Source organism: Phyllobates terribilis, unplaced genomic scaffold, assembly GCF_046119375.1.
Source record: "Phyllobates terribilis strain yellow unplaced genomic scaffold, ASM4611937v1 Scaffold_8__6_contigs__length_399053987, whole genome shotgun sequence".
Classification (NCBI taxonomy): Eukaryota; Metazoa; Chordata; class Amphibia; order Anura; family Dendrobatidae; genus Phyllobates; species Phyllobates terribilis.
This window is the reverse complement of record NW_027362768.1, coordinates 140470452-140494224: the sequence shown is the minus strand read 5'-3', so window position 1 is coordinate 140494224 and position 23773 is coordinate 140470452. Positions and strand designations below refer to the sequence as shown.

General features: G+C 42.7%; 1 protein-coding gene across 4 annotated transcripts in view; it reads left to right on the top strand.

The window, feature by feature from the left end:
* Positions 1 to 23773, top strand: part of PAPPA2 (pappalysin 2) — a 331936-nt gene that overhangs the window by 67138 nt on the left and 241025 nt on the right. The window lies entirely within an intron of this gene.

Genomic DNA, 23773 nt, shown 5'->3' with positions numbered 1-23773 from the left:
GTGGGTTTCTTAACAATGCCTTAAGCCAGATAATCAGGAGGGATTATCATAGTTTATATAAAAGCACAGGCAGGGAATGCAGCAGCCATTTTGTAGCGAATCTGGATAGTGAGAAGATGTCACAGTTAACAGCTTAGCCATAAAACACTGACGAATCTGTACAGAAAGTATGTGACAACATTGAAGTGAAAAACGATTACCATCCATTTACTTATAGCCATATACTGTCTGTTGAGGTCACTTTGACATCATGACTAAGGTGGTGTTTGTGTTAAAGAGCTTGTAAATGATTGCATACAATTCTAGGAACCTCAGAGTGTTAGATATGTCTTTTCAGGGCAATTGAAGTATTGCAGTTTATGGCAAATTGATTCTGAAGCTTTGAGAAAAATTTGGCCAAAGCTCATAAATTCATATTTCGAACCTCCTTTTATATTCCCATAGCTACTAGGGACAATTTAATAACCCTTAGAGTAACCTGAGGTGGGCATATTTCATCTGTATTCTTGATTTATTCACGTTACTTAGTGTAAATAATTATTTATCCAATGCCATAAGTAAATAAATCAGTGAAAGTCAATCATTTATACATTATTAATAAAAGTAATAACAATATTCAAAATCGCTCAAGATTAGTCAAACATTGCCGATTTCTTCCAATACTAGAATCACGCCTGTCTACACTGTAGGAACGGTATTGGAGATCAATCACATTTAAGGTGCTGTCAGACGGCCATATTAATTGGACCAAGATCGGAACGCAGTGCACGGACTGGCCGGTGGCTCTCCCGACTCGAGCTTGACAGCTTCTTGTAATTCTTTGCAAATGTCACGCTCAGGTCAGGAGAGATGCCAGCCAGTCCATGCTCTGCGTTCTGATTTCGGTCCGATTTATACGCCCGTCTGAATGCCCTCTTACCTTAAGCTGAGCTGTAATTCCAGGCAAAGCCCATGGACAGGTGTGGTTTAGCTCTGGAGGAAAGTAGTCATGTATTTCTTATCCTGCAAAGTCCTTTTAATGAAAACCCAAAGTTTTATTGGAATGTTCATCTTTGACAATCATTTTGTATTTAATTATTTAAATATTGAAAATGATTACAATTCTGTGCTGATTCATCTTTTAATCCATCGGAGTTCAATTTTTCTCATAAAGAGTTGCTAACCCTCTGGATAGAGAAAAATATGTAGAAGATAACATGATGGATACCTGTAGCTGACAGTACCGGGAGCTTAGGGGCTTACTTCATACTGTTATATTTTCAACTTAAAAAGGTTATCCTGTAAATCATTTTACACAAAAAGTCCTGAACTGCTGTTAATAGCTGTTGTAAAATCATTTTCAGTATTTCAAGTGTAAAAATATATTTTCTTTTCTCCTTAAAACAGAAATAAACAAATAAAAGCTGTAGTTTATAACAAATTTGCCCTCTTTGTTTCTGGTGGAGACGCTGGTATTGGTGCGGATGATGCTTCTTAGCCAATGTGATTGTCCTGCTGACCGATAGCAAGGGATGATTGCAAGGTGTGAGGACACAACTTCTAATCTTAATTAGCCAGGCATCTAAATTCGTTAGGCCAGGAGAAATACACTATTAGTTTATGTTGACATTTGAATTTATGTGTTTTTCTTTCTTCGGGTGGAACAAGAAACATGGACTTTTGTCATAAGTCTGAATGTTGACTTCTCTTGGTCTGTCAACAATGAATGTTTGCTAAATATGTTAATTAACCATTGTGTGGACTCTGTGGCTTGGTGACTCACAGAGCAAAGGAGTATTAAGTTATGCAAATTGATTAAATGCTCAAACAATGAGACATGAGCCCAGCACCTTCCCCCCTGACCTGTAAAAGATGATCTGAACCACAGATGTACATATAAACAGGGATTTCTATCATGCTGCTAAGAGAATGAGAGAGATTCTTCAGAACAGCAGATTGGTAGCATGGCTCCATCCCGAGGGACACAGATTTGGATTCTACAGGATGCCAGCCTAAGGGAACACTGCCCTGGCTGTAAGATTACAGATCTGCTTCATTGACAATCATTGACCCTATGGAGACGTTTGGGGAAACCAGAATTGTGATTCTCTGGTCACCTGGTCCCATGGATATGTTCTGAGATGCCAGGTTGGGACCATTCGGTCACCTGGTCCCATGGAGTAATTTGGGGAAAGCCAGGATTGTGACCCTCCGGTCACCTGGTCCCATGAATATGTTTGGGTTAGCCAGGTTGGGACCATCCGGTCACCTGGAACCCACGGATACACCCGGAGAAATCCAAGTTGGGACCATCTTGTCATCTGGATCCATGGATATGTTCAGAGAAAGCCAGGGTGGGATCTTCGAGTCTTCTGGCCATGTACCTCAATGGACTGTCAGCTTCCTAATCTTGCTGCTACCTCCTCTCTGTGGGTACCTGCCAAAAGCGGGGGACCCTGGTTGAGTTAGTTGTCCCTGGAAGTCCCAAAGTCGCAGTTGATCTATTCCCGGCAGGCCAGCGAAAGGGTGAGACTGTGTAATTTTGCACCATCTTGGGTACTTTCTGGGACTGTTCTATATGTTATTGTCTCTTTGGTGGTTCAATAACTGTTTAACCCTCACCCTATGTTGACTGAGTAGTATTATGCCCATGGAAAACCCCGTGTCTTCACACAAGGGCTCGCAGTTTCTTGACCAATAGGCATTCTAGGTATTCTATTGGAGCTATCTCCGATCGCTGCAGTTTAAAGTGGTTGTCCGGTCTCGTAAGAAAAGTCTGCAGTCAATCAATGCGCACACTGTCAAGAATCACCTATATTCCCCGTGCAGGTCACGTGCTCAGTAGTTTCATCCAGATTCTCTCACCTGCATGGGAATATAGGTGATTCATGACAGTGTGCGCATTGATTGACTGCAGACTTTTATTCCACGCACTGACAGAATGGAGAAGATGAAGACATTTTTTATCCATCTTCTCATCGAAGAGGAACGGATCACACTATGTTGACACTCTGATCAAACTCGGATCAGGGTCTGATCAGCGTGTGATTAGCATACTTGATCCGAATTTCTCGGATGACAAAAAAAAATCACTCACCCCCCTTTAGAGATTTAATTTAAGAAGTTTGGATTTCATGCCTGATGACAGATCCACTTTAAGGGGGATTTCCTTTTGAAAGGTTATTTTCATCATCATAAACTGTTATAATTGCAAAGTGCTTGTAAAAACGTTTGCAAATTACGTGTTTTAAAAATCCTTTCTGTTCTTAAAAATAGAGGGTTTTTGTTATGACTGCTAAAGCACATTCACACGGGTAACGTACAAACCAGGGGAGCAAATATCTGAACCTCACAGTTCCCTGTTCAGACTAGGAAAAAGCCCTCCTCTGACCCAGGTCTGTACCAGCCTGAACGCGGAGGCTGGCACCCTAAAATAACACAATGGCGCCCTCACTCAACGATGGCTTACACTCAATGTCCTTAGCAGCTCCTAGAATCGCTAAAGTAGTAAAGGAATCACACACAAAACCACTGCAACCAACTTATACTACAGCAAAGTGAATGAATCCAACAAAGACTATCACCAGCAGGGGAAATATAAAGCTGCACCTGAAAGGTGATAGAACAGACCAACAAGTAAATGAAGAACACCTGTTACCCAAAACCAACAGAAATAAAGATAAGAGAACGAAGAAGAAAAGGTGTATCTGCTGTAGCTCAGCAGAAAAAGACGCCAACCACAGGATCAAGGGTTCGAATCCAGACGTATGGCAGTTTTTTATTTTATCGTTTATTGCTTATTGCCTTGCTTAACAGCCACCTCTGCAATTTATCAGTGGTGGCCAGATTCCTAATCAAAGTACACAGTCCTTACAAGCCATTTTCCATATACATTGTAAGTACTGCTCTAAAACAGGCCGGCACACCGTATCTGGCTGGCTTCAGAGCCCCTCCGCTGCCTGTGCTTGCAGCATTGGAGAGTATAGAGTTTGAGTCAGCGGCACAACACAACCATGCTACCGGTCTGAAATGTCAATCATCAGGATCACACCGCCCCACCTCAAGCACTAAGACAAGAGACAAGAGGCAGGGGAGCAATGTGCTCCTGATGACAAATGAAATGATGAAGAAAAAAAACCTCTAATTCACCCTCAATGCAAAATTGTTACTTGAATACTGATTGTGCCCTTGTATAATTGTGCAATGTATGGCCACAGTATCCGCACTGTTAGAAGAATGATTCATGTAAATTGTTCTCTTCATTATGGAAATTCTCGATTGGTAAAATACAAGTTAAATGTGTGAGGAACGGATTCTTGATTTTCAGATGAGAAGTGTTAAAAGGTGAGGCAGCCATGGCTATCATCAGTCTCATCTGAGATCACACAAATGAGTTCCTTGGTACATCATTTTAATTCCAATTAGCTCTTTTACCTACTCTGTGCATCATGTGGGCTTATAATTTATTTTTTAGGACTTCTGCTGATTAAAACAAGGACGTATCCATTGCTCCACAATGAATAATTCAGTAGCTATTGATCAAACTGCAAATGTTTCTGAGAAATTTAATTCATAGGCTGATGTGCTTTCTTGCATAAAAGCTCTGGAGCAAGAGAACATAGCACTGACATAGACTGTAAGATGGTACTAGTAAAAGCACTTAAAGGGATATGTCATAAATTAATATCTGAGATGGCTATACCTGTTTAAAGCTTTTAAAAGATAGGCCAACTTTACTTAGCTATTTGGCTATTTTTGTATGGGTGTCCTGAGGAAGGAGTCAATGGAATCTGAAATGCGTCGGCAATAAACCTGCAATTTTATCTACTATAACTATTTGCATAATTCCAGAGAGCACAGAAATACTTCCAATCTGGTTACCTTTACATCTACTGAATATAACATTTTATAAATCGTATGCAATAAATTTCAAAGTACACCATAGTCTGGCTGCTCTTATCCTCGACAAGTTAGAATTACTTTTGGAGCAAATACCTGTCACGATTTTCATGGTCTATAACTTGCCATGATCCACTCTTTCTCATTGGGTGGTTACTCTACATCAGTATTCTTCCAGGACTATAGATACTAGAACTTCCTTTACTTCAATTTCCAGCAAGTATTGAACCTGCTATTGTCCAAAAGTTTGTCTGCTCTGACTCCCAGTGAGCCTGTATGGACTATAATAGAGTTCTGGTTGACCTGTGGCCCTGAGATGTAGTCTATAGTGCTGTATTGGACGGTCAGGAGTGGATAATAAGAGGGGTGTACTAGTTACAGTCCTTGAGAGAGTCGGGAACTACAGTATGTATTGCATCTGAAAAGTGGTCTAAATATGTGAGAAATTAAGTCCATGAAAAAGTAATTCTCTAGATGAGCAGCTGTGATGTAGAGACAAGGACCATAGATAAAGAACTCTTCTGAATCAAATCCAAAGAACTTATACAATGAAAACCTTTTGCGTTGCTGATACAGTGACAAAGGGAGATATATCATATAAGGACATGGAAACCTGGGTCTGGGAGGAAGAGGCAGCTCCCTAAATGTATGAACTGTGAGAGAATCAGGTTCCTGATAAATGGGGGTGTAACGTGGCGCAGGGCAGTAGCCGTGGGAGAGGTACTTGTCTTCCATGCCTCGACACGCTACTTGGAAATGGGGGTCCTGGCTGGGTGTGTGGACTTTGTCTACGGGAGCACGACACCCTTGCAGGCCACATGGTACCGGTGACTTAGGCTGGCCAGGATCGGATGTTATAGAGTTCAATGAGGGAGGCCACCAGTCAACCACAAACAGTTTTTTTCTGAACAGTAATTTGGTGGGAATTATGTACAATAGATAGTGGGTGCATAAATAACTTCATGAACGTTTCCTTTACAACATGGAGCATCTTCACGCACAATCTCTACCTCTTCCAGGCTTACTTGCTTCTGTCCCCAAATTCCTCCACCTTCACCACAACCCAGCACAGTACTACAGTCCAGTAAGTGGGAGTCCTGTCCTCATCCCGCAGTTCTGCGTCTTCTTTTCCCTTAGGGGAACTAGTTTGCCACTATGGGCATTACTCAACTTCTTTGCTTGCTGACGCCCTGGAACTACCACCCAGGCCTCTCTCTTCATCTCATGCTCCCTGTTCCGTCCTGACCCGTTACCTCTCTGTCTTATGAACATGGGCCATACTGCTAAGCCCCGGGACCCGGTGAATCACTCAATACTTCCGTCACTTTTCCTTTCTTTACTCTGGATCTCGCTATCTACTGTCTTAGTCTCCACTCACATCAGGGACACTCATGTCACGCGGCTCTGCTGACTAGTTAGACTTTAGGTCTGCTTCTGTTGCACGATGGGCCCTATCTGTCTTCCTGACTGGAAACGGTCTCTATCCTTTTACTTTATCCCCTCCTACTTTGGGCTAGTCCCAAACATTAACCATAACTTTCCCTACTGTTGGGCAAAACACGATCTATCACTAGTAATACACATTACGCAATACAGCAATACGCATGTCTTCAAGGGGGAACGTGGGCAATATGTCCATCTCAAAGTGACTTGAGCTATGTTTTCTGTTCCTTATGTGCTTAATAAAGGGGTAGATCAACTATATCATGTCCATGGGGGCTGACAACTGGCATTTCCACAAATTAACCAATTGCATTTGCAGGTCTTGCTATAGATGGATGTAAATAGTGTACGGAGTCGAGACACCACATCTCTGCATGCTCCCTAGTGACTGTCTTGAGTACTGCAGCTCAACTTCTATTGAAGTGAATAGGAAGCTGAGCTGTAGGATCTGGTAATGGCTATTACGCAGTACACGGATCTGTGGTGCCCTGACTCTGTACAGTGCTTACTATCAGCAACTGAAAGGCCTGCAAACAGCTGATAATGAGAGTTTCAGGTGTCACGGACCTTCACTGTTTGGATAATAACAATCTATCCTGTATAAGTATTGTTTGTTTTTTCAATGTACCAGAACAATCCATTGTTTCATTGTAGGCACCACTACATATTTAGTGCCTACTAAAATGTCAGTAATTATAATGCACTGTGTACCATCTTGCTCATGGATGACTGTACTGGTTGACTCCATTCGGTCTGCAATTTTCAATGATCAAGAGCTAATACAATTTTTTTTCCCCAATGACGTGATAAAATCAGAAAAAGCAATTGCAATCGGATCCAGCAAGAAGGAGGCCTTCCATCACAGACCATTATTCTCTACTTCATTTCTTTAAAGATCGGGTTCTCCACACCCAGATGATGGATTTTGATAGGTTGCAACATCTGTGCCGGTTACTGCTTTGACCAATAGGCGGTGCTGCACCCTTTGCTGCGGGTGATGCTGGACAGCATCAATCCTATATTAATCCTGGGACTTGTGGCTCTGGCCAGTCCAGAAGCTTGTTAATTTGGGTTTTTAGCACTGGGTGGGGCAGTTCTATATAAACCCCTGAGAGCCAGTTCCCTCTGCCAGTCAATAGTTCTGCTTTCCTGGTATATATCTCTGTGCTGTGCGCCTTTGTTTTGTCCTGATTATTCCTGTTCTTTGACCTTGGTTTTACATTTGACTACCCCACGTTTTATGATTTTGTTCTTGAAGTGACCTCCTGGATCTGACCCAGCTATCTGAATATCCTTCTTGCCAACTTGAGCCACCAAATTGCAGCTGACTCTGTAGCCCTTGCCCAGAGACCTCTGTGTAAGTCCAGATCTCTGTACAGGGGTTAAAGGGTGAAGGCCATGGCAACCCTTGGGGTCTGAGAAACAGAGTAGCTTACGCCAAGCCTGTTCTTTGGTATTATTATCTTCATTTAATTTGCTTGCAAGGAAAAAACACAAAAGAGAATGAAGCAAAAATCAAATCATTGATCATTTCACACAAAACTCCAAAAATGGGTCAGACAAAAGTATTGGCACCCTCAGCCTAATACTTGGTTGCACAACCTTTAGCAAAAATAACTCCGAACAACCGCTTCCGGTAACCATCAATGAGTTTCTTACAATGCTCTGCTGGAATTGTAGACCATTCTTCTTTGGCAAACTGCTCCAGATCCCTGATATTTGAAGGGTGCCTTCTCCAAACTGCCATTTTGAGATCTCTCCACAGGTGTTCTATGGGATTCAGGTCTGGACTCATTGCTGGCCACCTTAGAAGTCTCCAGTGCTTTCTCTCAAACCATTTTATAGTGCTTTTGGAAGTGTGTTTTGGGTCATTGTCCTGCTGGAAGACCCATGACCTCTGAGGGAGACCCAGCTTTCTCACACTGGGCCCTACATTATGCTGCAAAATTTGTTGGTAGTCTTCAGACTTCATAATGCCATGCACACGGTCAAGCAGTCCAGTGCCAGAGGCAGTAAAGCAACCCCAAAACATCAGGGAACCTCCGCCATGTTTGACTGTAGGGACCGTGTTCTTTTCTTTGAATGCCTTTTTTTTTTCCTGTACACTCTATGTTGATGCTTTTTGCCAAAAAGCTCTACTTTTGTCTCATCTGACCAGAGAACATTCTTCCAAAACGTTTTAGGCTTTCTCAGGTAAATTTTGGCAAACTCCAGCCTGGCGTTTTTATGTCTCGGGGTAAGAAGTGGGGTCTTTCTGGGTATCCTACCATACAGTCCCTTTTCATTCAGACGCCGACGGATAGTACGGGTTGACACTGTTGTACCCTTGAACTTGTTTGGATGTTAGTCGAGGTTCTTTATCCACCATCCGCACAATCTTGCGTTGAAATCTCTCGTCAATTTTTCTTTTCCGTCCACATCTAGGGAGGTTAGCCACAGTGCCATGGGCTTTAAACTTCTTGATGACACTGCGCAGGGAAGACACAGGAACATTCAGGTCTTTGGAGATGGACTTGAAGCCTTGAGATTGCTCATGCTTCCTCACAATTTGGTTTCTCAAGTCCTCAGACAGTTCTTTGGTCTTCTTTCTTTTCTCCATGCTCAATGTGGTACACACAAGGACACAGGACAGAGGTTGAGTCAACTTTAATCCATGTTAACTGGCTGCAAGTGTGATTTAGTTATTGCCAACACCTGTTAGGTGCCACAGGTAAGTTACAGGTGCTGTTAATTACACGAATTAGAGAAGCATTACATGATTTTTCAAACAGTGCCAATACTTTTGTCCACCCCCTTTTTTAGGTTTGGTGTGGAATTGTATCCAATTTGGCTTTAGGACAATTCTTTTTGTGTTTTTTCATTGAAGACAAATTAAATGAAGATAATAATACCAAAGAATTTGTGATTGCAATCATTTTCAGGAAGAAACTGAGTATTATCTGACAGAATTGCAGGGGTGCCAATACTTTTGGCCACCACTGTAGGTGCTGTGCGGCCTTGGTCTCTAGCTGTACATTTAACCCCTTTTGGGAGATCTGTTTTAATTACATGGCTTGGAAATTTTGAGAAATCTGCTTTGGGACTCTTGTATGTCCCTGTTTCTCTATGTGCAACCAAGTCTTGTATATAGATGACTATTGTCAAAATTGTATCTCCTAAAATCCTAAAATGTTGTGTAGATTGTTTGGAGCTATGAATGGGATGTGAGAGCACTTGGCCCTGGTCTGAGATTCTCTCTTTTAAAAATCTTCTAAACAACAATTCTGAAAGAGCTGCTTTACATTCAATTGTGACTTTATGTTCCTTTAACACAAGCTTAATATATTTATATCCTGAAAATATTGGGACCACTTGCGGTGCAAATTGATGCTCACCTCCAGTTGCTTTTCTTAAATTGTTGTTTTAGCTAAGGACGGGTTACGCTTGGCAGTAGATGTAAATACTATATTTTCCCGGTAACTTAGTAATGAATACAATCTGCAATTTGGAATTGTGTTCTTTATTTGTATTCGCTTTCTGCAAATTCCAAACCATAAAATAAGGACCACATAGCGCTAAATGATATTTGTGTTTTTCGTAACACAGAACATTCCTCTACATTCCACATACTTGCAAAAATATGTTAAAAAAAAAACAAAGTTAGACTATGCCATTGTTATTAGGGTGATTATCTGCAAAGTTCTGTCAATTTCAAGCCCAGGTTGTTGAGCAATAGGGGCTGTGGGCAGCAGTAAATACATAGTTTTCTGTTGGTAAGTTGTAGAACTTGCAAACATTAAAAAAACCACATCCCATGGCCTTGAGGCAGGTGCGAATTGGCATTGGAGATTGGCCAATCTAATCAAATAGTGAAACAGTGTAAGATCAGATATTTGTTTACAGTCTTCAGATGTATCAGATTGTATCAGGCTAAAATACAAGTTGATCGGCCCTGGTTCACTGTTGTGTTTACAAGAGGCTATAATTGGAACTGCCCTTCTGAATGCATGTTAAATTGGTTGTCCGATCTTGAGATACAAGTCTGTGACGGGCCCCCGGGGCAATGGGGTACTCGGCAGCCGGGCCTATGGATGCTGGGGGGATCTGGCCCGGTCCGTGGCCCAGGGCGGTCAACCAAAAAGGGGATTGGAACTTGGATAGAAATAAAAATAAAGTAAATAGTTTGTGACGCCACCTGTGGTACCTGGTAATGATTACCAGCGCTGCTTCAGACCTCCGGGGGTGTTGGGATGGCAGCTGAGGTGTTCTGCTCCCCACAGGTGGAGCAGGCCCCCGGGGCAGGGATGGTGTGAAGGGATGCAGGAGAGATGGGACCCAGCCGGGTCAGAGGAAGAACAGACACACACACCGGGGCTAGTTTCAGTACCTTTACTGCAGAGGGTAGTCAGGTACGGTCCGGGGTACTGTAGGTGGTGTGCACTTCTGGTCTTGCTCCCCAGTGAGCGGGTGTAAGGCCTCCTTTCTGTATCTTCCTGTCTCTCTCCCTGGAGCTTCTGACCTGCCTGGAACAGGGTCTAGCTCCCTTGATGTTTCTCTCACCCGTCTTGCTTGGCGGCGAGGGCTTTCCCACTGGTTACCACGATCCCTGGACGCTGGGGCCTTCGTGGTACCTAGTCCTCTAAATATGCGGTATTCACCGGTGGACTGAGGGATATGAAATCCTCCTCAGTATGCCGGATTCCCTACTGGGCATAGAGATCCCAATAGGCTCGGGCCCGGTGGCCGGCTTGCATCAGAGGATGAACCCTCTGTGGTTCCTCTGTCCCTCATGGCTCTTCTCTTCTCCTTGCCTTCTAGCCCACTCTAGGCTCTCACTGGCCAGACTAGCCTGCAGCTTGGGCCTAGCCTGGCTTTCAGCCACACAGACTTCAGCTTGTCTGTTGCTGCAGCATCGTGTCACACTCACTGCTTCCCACTGACTGACTTCCTGAACTCCACCCCCCAGTATCTATATACCTGACAGGGCTCCATCTAGTGGACTTGGGTGGAGTTGTCTGCATGTATTGAGGCCACTGGGGAGAATCCGTCTCTGCAACGCCCAGGAGTTCTGTGACAGCCTGCAGCTGCAGGGCGTCACATTTGCAGTCACTACGCACTGTGAGGATTCTACCGCACCAGAGCTGGGAACGGACAATCATGTGACCGCAAGTATGCGATTTGCATTCTTCCAGCCACATTCTGACTAGACTTGACCAGCCTCTCCCAATTCACTTGTAGTGAGAGAGGCTGTGCACTTCTAGTCGACATGTGATTGCATGTATGCAAATCGCATACTTGCGGTCATGTACCCATCTGCTCCCGACACCGGAGAATCCTCACAGTGTCCACTGTATGCTCTGAGAGGATTCACAAGTCTGCAGTCACATAGAGCAATTGCAGACTTGTATCCCAAGGCCGGACAACCCCTTTAAGACACAGTTGGCACTTAACCCTTTTTTTTTCCATAGAAAAGTGTTATCCCCAAAATTTTAAGTTATTCCCTATCCAAAGGATTGTGGATAACTTACTGATCATTGGGGGTCCAACCACTCTGACCCAATCACGAGATCAGGGCTCTGGACTCCGGGAATCTGGCTCGGCAGAGACCCCTTTTGAATGGAATGTAGATTCACATACTCGATGTCTGCAGCCTTTATTGTCTATGGTACTGCCGGGGAAAGCCAAATTTTGTACTCCACTTTCTCCAGCAGTCCCATATACATTGAATGGATTGAAGGTTGAGCATGAGCTCCTCCACTACATTCAAGAAGTGACTCTGCAGAGTCTGGTTCCCGGATTCCAAGGACCTGATTTTGGGATCACCAGGGATCCTATGGTCTGACCCCCAGTGATCAGTAAGTTATCCCCTATTTTATGGAAAGTGGATAACTTAATTTTTGGTAACTCTTACATTCTGATCATATCTATATACAATCACTGTTTGTGAATGGCATGTAGAAATTTAATTAATTAATGATATCTGCTGTTAATATGAATTAAATCTGACATATTGAATTGGAAAGATTTTTGAAGTCAGTACATACTGCCATCTGTATGGGAATGAATGTGTATAATGTTGTGTTCAGCTACCAGAGCTAAGGAAAGAGAGGAGATCTGTCCCTACGATAGAACTCAGCTTGATCCCTACGATGTAACAGGGGACCTGATCCTGCGATCAGACCTGCTAAAGTCCTAAGCTAGTCTGTACGGAGACCTATAGATGTGGGGAAGGAATCCCTACAAGTACTAAGGACTGGGAGGAAAATGGGACACCTCCTAACAGAAATAGTAGCAGACAGACGAACAAACAAAATATAAAGAACACAGAGGTCCGTAGACCAAGCAAACTAACAGAGCAGATACAGAGCACAGGCTAGCTAGAAAGTAGTTATACAATGAAGTCCAGCAAAGCCAGAAGGGCGGAGCAGGACTAAATAGGCCAACAAGGTCATGTGACCAGCAAAGGAAAAAACCTAAGAGCAAGGTTCTAACATATAAAACAACCACATTTTAGGGTCCAAATTACTTCTGGATTACCCAGATCTTACAAAGTTCAACTAAAGCAAACTTAGATCTTCATAGAACTTTATTATGCTGATCTAGGTTCAGTTCAGTAGGTCTGCATAGGGTTCAGGTAATTTTAGGTCATCCTAAAATTTTGCCCATTGAAATCCTAAAATAAATCTAAAAATATAAGAAAATCTATGAAATATCCCTTTTACAAGCTCCACATTGTTAAAAAAGGATGTGGTAAAGGGAGTTCATAGATGTCGCATAGATTATTAAATGTGATGATAATAACTTCTTTTAACGAGAGTCTAGAAAAATAAGGCTTGTCCAGCTTGGAATAAAAAGATGAAGGTGTCCTGGAGCTTCCAAAAGATCTCCAGAAGATGAGCAGCAACCACACATGGTCACTACAAGGTCTGGGGTTTGGGGGTGTAGATAGACTAAGAGTAGAGATAGCAGTTGCACTGGCGCTTATGGAGGTGTATTGGCCCCTCGGATATTTTATAAGATACCACTATTATAAATTTTAAGTTATACCTTTATGGGTGTAACCTTTTACCCCTCTTATCTCAACTGTATTTTATATCTTTTACATGCAGTCCCAATGTGGTAGGGTGGAGATGAAAAACAGTTCTGATAATGATAAAATTCTTTATGCATTTGTAAGAGGGAGGGGATTCTTGTTACCCTCTTACTAATTGTAATTCTGTTGTGTTGGGGCAGGACTGGCCCCGTCAGAGTGGTACATTTTTACATGTCTTAATTCATCGCCATGTTGATATGAATTTTAGTTGGGCTTGTTGCCAATTTAAAGTAACATAAGTGTTAGAACCTTGCTCTTAGGTTTTTTTTCCTTTGCTGGTCACATGACCTTGTTGGCCTATTTAATCCTGCTCTGCCCTTCTGGCTTTGCTGGACGTCATTGTATATCTACTTTCTAGCTAGCCTGTGCTCTGTGTCTTGCTCTGTTAGTTTGCTTGGTCTACTGACCTCTATGTTCTATATATTTTGTTTGTTCGTCTGTCTGCTACTATTTCTGTTAGGAGGTGTCCCATATTCCTCCCAGTCCTTAGTACTTGTAGGGATTCCTTCCCCACATCTATAGGTCTCCGTACAGACTAGCTTAGGACTTTAGCAGGTCTGATCGCAGGATCAGGTTCCCTGTTACATCGTAGGGATTAAGCTGAGTTCTATCGTAGGGACAGATCTCCTCTCTTTCCTTAGCTCTGGTAGCAGAACATAACAGTAAGTCCAGCCAGCAAATTCTCTAAGGAAAGATTTTTCTGTTCCATCATGGTGTCGGTTCAGGATTTGGTTCATCGCCTGCAGGGACTCTCTCTGGAGGTGGCCGAGCTCCGTCAGCACATGAGTAACTGTCCTGGAGCACATTTCTTGGAGCCTAAGGTATGTTTGCCGGATTTATTTTTTGGTGAACACCGAGAATTTTTTTCATTCAAAAATGCTTGCTTATTGTATTTTCGTTTGAGACCTAAGTTCTCTGGGGATGAATCCCAGCGCGTAGGGTTCATAATGTCACTTTTGCGCAAAGAGCCTCAGGAGTGGGCCTTTTCTTTGCAACCTAGTGATACATGCTTCAGATCAGTGGATAGTTTCTTTTTCTGCTTTGGGACTATTATATGATGATCCTGACCGTGTCGCATCAGCTGAGACTGAGTTGAGACGTTTAAAACAAGGATCAGGTAATGTGGAAAAATATTGTACTCATTTCCGTCGTTGGTCTACTCAAACAGGGTGGAACGATTCTGCTCTGAAAAGTCTATTTCTTGCTGGGCTCAGTGAAAGGGTTAAAGACCTGCTAATTGCTTATCCTACACCTGAAGATTTGCAACAGGCTATGCAATTAGCTATACGGGTGGATAGAAGACTGCGTGCAAGGGTTAATGAGAGCAAATCCTCTGCTATGTCAGTTTCTGGTTATGAGAATGTGTGTACTAACAGTGGTGAACCGATGGAGATTGGATCGGTGGCACCTCGCTCTCAAGAAAAAGACCGTCGATTTTTTGAAGGCTTGTGTTTCTATTGCGGAAAATCTGGTCATTTGATTAAAGGCTGTGAGCTTCGTATGAAGAAAGAAAAAAAATGGTCAGTCACGCCCGTATTGCCTGTTTAAATTCCAAGGGTGTATTTTTAGCTGCTTCCACGATTGCTCAGGAAAAATTAATGGAATTTCGGGTGTTTGTCGATTGTGGGTCTACTCTGAATGTTATTGATGGGGGATTCGTGGAAAGACTCAATTTAAAACCTGAACCTTTATCATCCCCCATTGCTGTGGTTTCTGTGGATGGTTCCCCTTTGAAGAATATTACTCTCAAGGTCTGTGAATTTCCTCTCACTATTAATGGTGTTCACCATGAGAAATTGGATTTGGTAGTGTTGAATAACTTGCCTTCTCCAGTAATATTGGGATTGCCCTGGTTAAAATTTCACAATCCTGTACTGGATTGGTCTACCAGTGAAATTAAATCCTGGAGCCATAAATGTTATGACAAGTGTTGTAATGGGCGTATTGCAGCTTTGGATAGGGGAGAATTGCCTGTTCCTATTCAGGATTTTTGGAGAGTTTTTTCTGAGAAGGAATCGCAGGTTTTGCCTCCCCATAGAGACTATGATTGTTCTATTGAATTTGTCCCTGGAGCGACTCTTCCTAAAAGTCGTTTATTTAACCTTACTATTCCTGAGAGGAAGGCTTTGGAGGAATACATACAGACAAGTTTGGCCGCCGGTCACATTAGGCCCTCTAAGTCTCCTGTGGCGGTTGGATTTTTTTTTGTAAAAAAAAAGGACGGCGGTTTACGTCCTTGTCTGGATTTTCGTGAGATTAACAAAATTACTGTACGCAATCCTTACCCACTGCCATTGATTCCTGATCTGTTTAACCAGTTAATGGGGGCCAAGTGGTTCTCTAAAATTGACCTTAAGGGGGCATACAATCTGTTGCGCATGAAGGAGGGTGACGAATGGAAGACTGCTTTTAACACTCCTGTGGGTCATTTTGAGAATCTGGTTATGCCTTTTGGTCTTACTAATGCTCCTGCATTTTTTCAGAATCTGATTAATGACATCCTTAGACCTTTGATCGGTAAAAATGTGGTTGTGTATTTGGATGACATTTTGATTTATTCGCCGGATCTGGAGTCTCATTGGCGGAGCGTGCGTGAGGTATTACAGTTATTAATGGACAATTCGCTTTTTGCTAAGCTGGAGAAATGTGAGTTCGCTGTACAGAGAATTAGTTTTTTGGGCTACATTATCTCCAGCAAAGGTTTTGAGATGGATCCGGTTAAGGTTCAGGCTGTGCAGGAATGGCCTAGGCCTATTGGTTTGAAATCGATACAGAGGTTTTTGGGTTTCGCCAATTACTATAGAAAATTCATAAAAATTTTTTCTAGTATTGTCAAACCTCTGACTGATCTCACCAGGAAAGGTGCTGATGCGGTTCAGTGGTCTTCTGAGGCCATTGAAGCTTTTGTATATCTCAAGGAGAGGTTCACCTCTGCTCCCATCCTTATGCAGCCTGATGTTACTAGGCCGTTTTTGGTTGAGGTTGATGCTTCCTCTGTGGGGGTTGGCGCAGTATTGTCTCAGGATAACGGGGATGGATTACATCCCTGTGCCTTTTTTTCAAAAAAATTTTCGGAGACTGAACTGAATTACGATATTGGTAATCGGGAATTATTGGCTATTAAACTCGCATTTGAACACTGGCGCCACTTCTTGGAAGGTGCGGAATTTCCCGTTCAGGTTCTTACAGATCATAAAAATCTGATATATCTTGATGCTGCCAAGCGCCTGAATGCCCGTCAGGCTAGGTGGGCACTGTTTTTCTCGCGGTTTAATTTCTCCGTTACTTACATCCCTGGTACTAAGAATGTTAAGGCGGATGCCTTGTCTCGCAGTTTTTCTCCCATAGTCAGTGCTGAGAAAGAGGAGAACATTTTACAAGAAGGTGTTGTGATAGCTGCTTTGAACTCCGTTTTGGAAAATGAGATTCTTAAAGCACAGGAGAATGCCCCTTCTAACACTCCTCATGGGAGGTTGTTTGTGCCTGGGACCTTTAGGAGAGATTTGTTTGTTGAGTGTCACGAATCTCGGTTGGCAGGTCATCCCGGAATCTCTGAGACCAAGAGACTGGTGGGTCGCAGTTTTTGGTGGCCTGGATGGCAGAAGGAAGTCATTAAGTGGGTGCGTCAATGTACTATATGTGCTAGATCTAAGTCCTCACATACTCCTGCTGCGGGGTTGCTTTGTCCTTTGGAGGTTCCCAGTGCTCCTTGGACACATTTGGCTATGGACTTTATAACTGACCTTCCCCCTCTGAGGGTTTTACTGTCATCTGGGTGGTCGTGGACCGTTTTAGCAAGATGTGTCACTTGGTTCCTTTCGTCAAACTGCCCTGCGCTAAAACTCTCGCTAAGGCCTTTGTCAAGGAAATTGTCAGACTTCATGGCGTTCCTACTGACATTGTTTCTGATAGGGGTCCTCAGTTCGTGGCTCGTTTTTGGCGTGCCTTTTGTGATAGGTTGGGAGTTCATTTGTCGTTCTCGTCCGGATATCATCCTGAATCTAATGGCCAGACAGAAAGGAAAAACCAGGATGTTGAGCAGTTCTTGCGTTGTTTTGTGGCAGACAATCAAGAGGGGTGGTCTGAGTTTCTGCCACTTGCTGAATTTGCTCTGAACAATCATACATCTTCTTCTGCTGGTTGTTCGCCTTTTTTTTGTTGTTCTGGGAGACATCCGTCGTTTGGGTCGTTCTCCAAGTTGGGATCTGCCGTGCCTGAGGAGGAGAATTTTTCCGGTGATTTGGAGAGAGTTTGGACGGATGTGCGTGGTAATCTTCAGGAGGCCAACAGAAAATCTAAAGACTACTTTGATAGGAAACGACAGGAGGTTTTGTTCGCTGTTGGTGACATGGTTTGGTTGTCCTCTAGGAATCTGCGGTTGAGGATTCCTTCAAAGAAATTGGGTCCCAAGTTTGTAGGGCCCTTTAAGGTGCTTCAGGTTGTCAACCAATCTGCTGTTAGGTTGGAGGTTCCTACCTCCTGGAGAATTAATCCGGTATTTCATGTCTCTCTGTTGAAAAAAGCTGTTGTATCGGATTGTGACGCCTCTGCCTCTGTTCCTCCGGTGGTGGAGGACGGGGAATATGAAATTTCTCGCATCCTTAACTCTAGACGGTATAGAGGTAGTTTGCAGTATCTTGTGGCCTGGAAAGGTTTCGGTCCCGAGGATAACTCTTGGGTGAGGTCGGATGATGTTTCCGCGTCCAGACTTATCAGAGCGTTTCACAGGAGATTTCCTGATAAGCCTGGTCCTAGGGGATCCGGAGGATCCTCTTAGAAGGGGGGGTACTGTTAGAGCTTTGCTCTTAGGTTTTTTTTCCTTTGCTGGTCACATGACCTTGTTGGCCTATTTAATCCTGCTCCGCCCTTGTGGCTTTGCTGGACTTCATTGTATATCTACTTTCTAGCTAGCCTGTGCTCTGTGTCTTGCTCTGTTAGTTTGCTTGGTCTACTGACCTCTATGTTCTATATATTTTGTTTGTTCGTCTGTCTGCTACTATTTCTGTTAGGAGGTGTCCCATATTCCTCCCAGTCCTTAGTACTTGTAGGGATTCCTTCCCCACATCTATAGGTCTCCGTACAGACTAGCTTAGGACTTTAGCAGGTCTGATCGCAGGATCAGGTTCCCTGTTACATCGTAGGGATTAAGCTGAGTTCTATCGTAGGGACAGATCTCCTCTCTTTCCTTAGCTCTGGTAGCAGAACATAACAATAAGCAAATTTATACTCACCATGCACTATGTTTAAAAATGCCTCATATATAAAACTATGTATTTAAATGGAACCTGTCATCTGATTGATGCTGCCCAAGTCACTTATACATACATAGGAAGAGGCCTGTCAGTATAGCGAAGGAGCAAAAGAAGACATTGGGAACAAGCTCCTGAGTGCCTCCATAAAGTAACAATGTCCCCTGAGTGCCAACTTAAAAAGTTATAATGTCTCCTAAAAAATTATAATGTCCTGACTCCCGGGTGCTTCCTTAAAAAGTATAATATAAGAAATAAATATAATGTAAATACATCATAAAAAATAAAGCTTATACTCATCCTGATTCCACAGCTGCCTCTGTCTTCTCTTCTGATTGGTATAAACAGGCGGCTGGGGCAACCGGCGCAATGGAGTAACTTCACTGCACCGCCTACACAGGGACGCCGACATTTTGTAAGTTGCAGGCCAGCAGCAGCCTGTGGCCTAAAAGATGGAGAGTGATAGGACAGATAACTCATGGCTCCTTGCTTTGTCAGGGGATTCAATTGTAGAGACATCATATTGACCCTGAAACAGTTCAAAATAGAATTCACCAGAGATCCAGGACACCAGGCAACAAGTCCGGGACCAAAGCCCCGGATCTTTGCAGAGAGCAACGCCACTGCCAAGACTACACTTAGAGTCATGTAGAGATCTGCATTTGTGAGCATGAGCTCAGTGGAGGACAACTGGTCTGGTGACCTGTAGTGTAAAAGGGGACCTAAAGTGTTTTCAGAGGAGAGACATAGTGGGCCGGCAGAGTGGGAACAAAAGCTCATATGCACCTGAAAATCTAAAAGTCCAGAGACGCAACATTTCAAATACAAATGCCTCCATATTGGAAGTCTGCAGTAAAGAGCCAATTTAATGGTTCCCGTTGAGTTGGCTTCTTGTTGGAGACAGAGCCAACTCCAGAGGGCCTAAGAGTTTCCATCTTGTGCCATTACATATTCGAGATTCATGTGCTGAATGTATCCGCCCTGTTGCCAGGTTTTTATGAAAGTTAAGAAACTTTTCCAACTTTTCTCCATATTAAAAATAATTGAATGTTCTCATATGACAAAAAGGAACACCTGTCTGGATAATAATGCATGATCTTAAGAAACAAGAAGTACAGTATTAAGGTAGAAGTATTTTCAGTATTTTGCATAAGTCAGAAAAATATTTTACTACTACAACTTCACACATAAATATTGCTAAATATGAAGACAGTCCAGGCCACTGCTGAGATGTCCTTGAATAGGGAAACTCAGTGATGCACTGCTTGTGATGAACCTCAAGGTCAGATATTTCACAACATTCACTTGTTGAAGGTCTATTGCATGATTGACCCTGTAAGACCACACAGATCTCTTGTTGTTGCCATACTCGGCTGGTTCATGGCCAACGAAAGTTGTGTATGACAGTGGAGAAAAAAGTTTTCCTCTGTTCTGAAACTCGATTTCTTAGAAAAATAGCTGTAAGGTAAGCTCCCACTCCAATGTAAGTGATGGAGTTTCTTTTTGATAGCTGCTTCTGGTTAGTTGTCTTCTGAATAAGGAAAAGTCAATAGATAAATGATATCTATGATTGAAGAATAACCTTCAAGTGACTGTAAGAAATCAACAAATAACACATCTGTTTCAAGTTAAGGTTTCCATACACATTACATTAATGTTGCCTGAACCTGATTACCAATTTTGGCAGCACTGACCAACCTTCTAGTATATGTGGGCAACCAACTCTCCCATAGATTTCGAGGGAGAGAATGATAGGGCAAATAGGTTTCATCATGGCCAGTCCTTCTATCCTTGAAGATAAGATGTTGCCAAAGATGTCTTGCCACGACTAATGGCAGTGTTACATGGGCTGATCCCAGCCATTAAATGACCGCTGATTGGCTTTATACTAGCCGATCAGCTGTTATTTACTGACCTGTTTGGGCTGACAAATATTCTGCTTGCACAGAACAATCATTGGTACGATTGTACTGCATGCGTAAAATATCATGCTATCGGAATAACATCACCTGTTTACACAGTAAGTTGTGCTGCCGATCATGATGATTTTTATGCCAGTATAAAAATCATCGCACCTGACAAACAATCATTTTTCTCTTTCAATTATTGATTGTTGGCCTGGTTAGAAGAGTCAATAGATGCTTCTTACAAACTCTTGTTCGCCGATTGGCTTGTTTAAAAGGTCCATTACTCCTCTATCCCTTCAACACATGCATGCTTGATTGAGCTGGGTGTGCATGTATATAGGTGAGTTGGGGGAAACAGCAGTCAAACAATCATATGGTCAACTGTAGAGATGGGGGAATCGATTTGTTGGACTCTGGTCTATCGGCCATGTCAGTAATCTGCGACCGCTGCATGGGAAGCGTGTGAGTCTCCTTACCTCCCGGCTTTCCCAGCTCTTCTTTGTATTAGCCAGGTGACGTGTGACTTTGTGCGTGCATGATGACGTCACCCCAGCCCGGCTAATCAATAGAAGAGACGAAAATGCCAGGAAGTAAGATTTGCAGGCTTCCCGTGCAGCGGTCACAGCTCACTGACCTGGCCGATATACAAGGGTCCTGGGAATCGATTTTCCCATCTCTAATGAACAGCTATTTTTTAAGTGTATGGCCAACTTTTGTTCTTTGTTGATAAGAAAGGTGGCCACAACCTAGGGTCTCAGAGACCACCATTGCGTACCCTTAGAATAAACTTACACTTGTGCTTTCCAAAGACAAAATGTCTATAATCCCCGAAAGAGGCTCATAAACATTATCATATACGTTTTGAATTGAACTTGTTGGTACATTGTTCCTTCGGACGTGTAATTAAACAGTGTAAGGAAAAGTTCTTGGGTTTTTTGCAGCTTGTATGAACTACAGATTTATTTGCCTTTTTTCATCACAGGAAAGCCTTTGGCCGGGTACATATCTCTAGTCAGCACAAACGGTCTCAGTACAACGCTAAATATATAAAAGGTTTTTCTGCTCAATAGCACATAACACGCTAATAGCAGCTGAGCAGTCTCCAGTTGGAGGTATCAAGTGCTTCTATGTCACAAAGTGGCTGCAGTTCGTCATTAACTCATTGAGCTATAAGGAAACAGCTTATCCCAATTCCCACTATCACAGAGCAATGTCTAGGCAAATAACGGAACACAAATTTCATCAATTGCTTATTATTTACGATTTAGCAAACCCGAGCGATGATCAACTGACAACATTTGTGTGTGACAGTTCTTTTGTTCTGTTTCCATATGTCCTCTTATCTTTTCCGCTGGGTTCACTCTGACAGATAGTTAACGAGATCGTTCCAGATTTGGAAAAACGTGGCTGTTCTCGTTCGAAAACGGTGGCACAGCTTACCATGGATTATGTCTGGTGTTATAGCTCAGCGCCATTAAAGTGAATGTGAGCTGAGCTATTACCTGTGAACTAGTGTAGAGCTGTTTTTGGGAAAAAACAGCCATGATTTTCTAATTTTGTACAGATATTTTATTAGAATTATTTAGTCCCGACATCTTCTTAGACCAAATCTGAAGACAAAGTCAATATTAGGACTCTTTCAGATGTGTAAGAGAGAACAGACTGATTTTTATCAGTGTTTTGCATCACATTTTCATCAGTGTTTGATCAGAGTATCAGTTTTTACCTTCAGTGATTTTCTTGCATATAAAAAAAATTGTAAAGCTTCTGCTATCCATTACAAGTGGCACATAAATGGCATCCTTGTGCTGACTTTCATGAATCCATCCATGACTTGGATCAAAAAAGGGTCTTCAAAATAACATGGACATGTGATCTGCTCAATAACCTATACTGGTTACATGTTCTGTTTGTGAAAAGCACGTGTAGAAAACGTATGTGAAAAGACATCTAAATTAAGCACTAAAGGGTGTCTATCAGCGCAAAATGGCCATTCAAGCAAAGCACAGGAACCTTGGTGTTGCCAAGCAGTTCAGTGCTCCTTTCCATCTACCTGTTTTGAATCTGTCTCCATCTCTGTCCTCGTTGATGGACAGCTCTGACTTTATATGACCCTGAGAAGGGTGGAGATAGATGGAAAACAAGTAGTTTGGTCGGTGCACTGAATTGAACTGTTGGCCCGGTCAAGGGTGCACTAAACACTGAGCTTGGTTTGAACATTAATTTTGTGTTGATAAGCTCCCTATAATCTAGTAATAGAAAACTGCCCATGCTCATATAATTCCAAGCTTTAAAGGGATTTACTTGGATTTTACAATGATGGTTTCTAAGACCCTTTAATAAATTACTTGTGTGACAAAGTCACTGGCAGAGTGTCGGAGGGGAGATATGTTTCACTGACTCTATTAGCTTCAGTGGTATGAAACTAGAAGTCTTCTCCTGCATGGTATGTGCTGAGAGGGTTAATCAGCCATATTTAAATGGGCCACTTTTTTGTGAATTGCCAGAGTGCAGGTGGTAGGCCATTCACCATATCTCCACTCCAGGGTGTGGTCTGGGGTTTAAATACTCGGCCTTCTGAGGCATTAGTTGTTCAGTAGGTCTGGAGAGAGTAACTCCAGATCTGTTTGTATGGAGCTATCCTGAACCACGTGGAGTTGCTGAACTTTGGGCAGGCGGATCCCTGCTACCACAAAGACTGTGTTTTTGTGTCACCATTTTGCTTTGTTTCCCCCGTTTTGCCCAAAGGGCCGTGTTTTCTTTTATGGACTCAGTGTTGGTTTATGCTGCATTTTAATAAACCAACCTGAAGTTTAAAGAGCCAGAGTACATGTGTCTACCTCCATGTGCAGCTGAGTGACCGTTCTACCACACTTGATATAGCAAAATCCCTGAACATGTCATTTGTCAGTACTTAAGCTCAGCCTCAGAGTCTACTCACTTGCACAACTTTCCTTTCATGTACACATGTGCATCTGTGTGGAAACCCAAATATCCTGAGCCGGGTACCTCGGCCAGTGTTCCAGTTGATGTATAGTCAACTTCTGTTATAGAGAATAAGAAAATGGGTAAAAATCAAGTGAACCCACTTGGCAGTTTCTGTATTACTCATTCAACATATTGATGATTACTACCATTAAAGCGGTCAAGAAAACCTTAATTTCAGGAATGTATGAATTAGTTGATACCTCACCAGTCAGACTCTCCCCATCCTAGACTCCTTG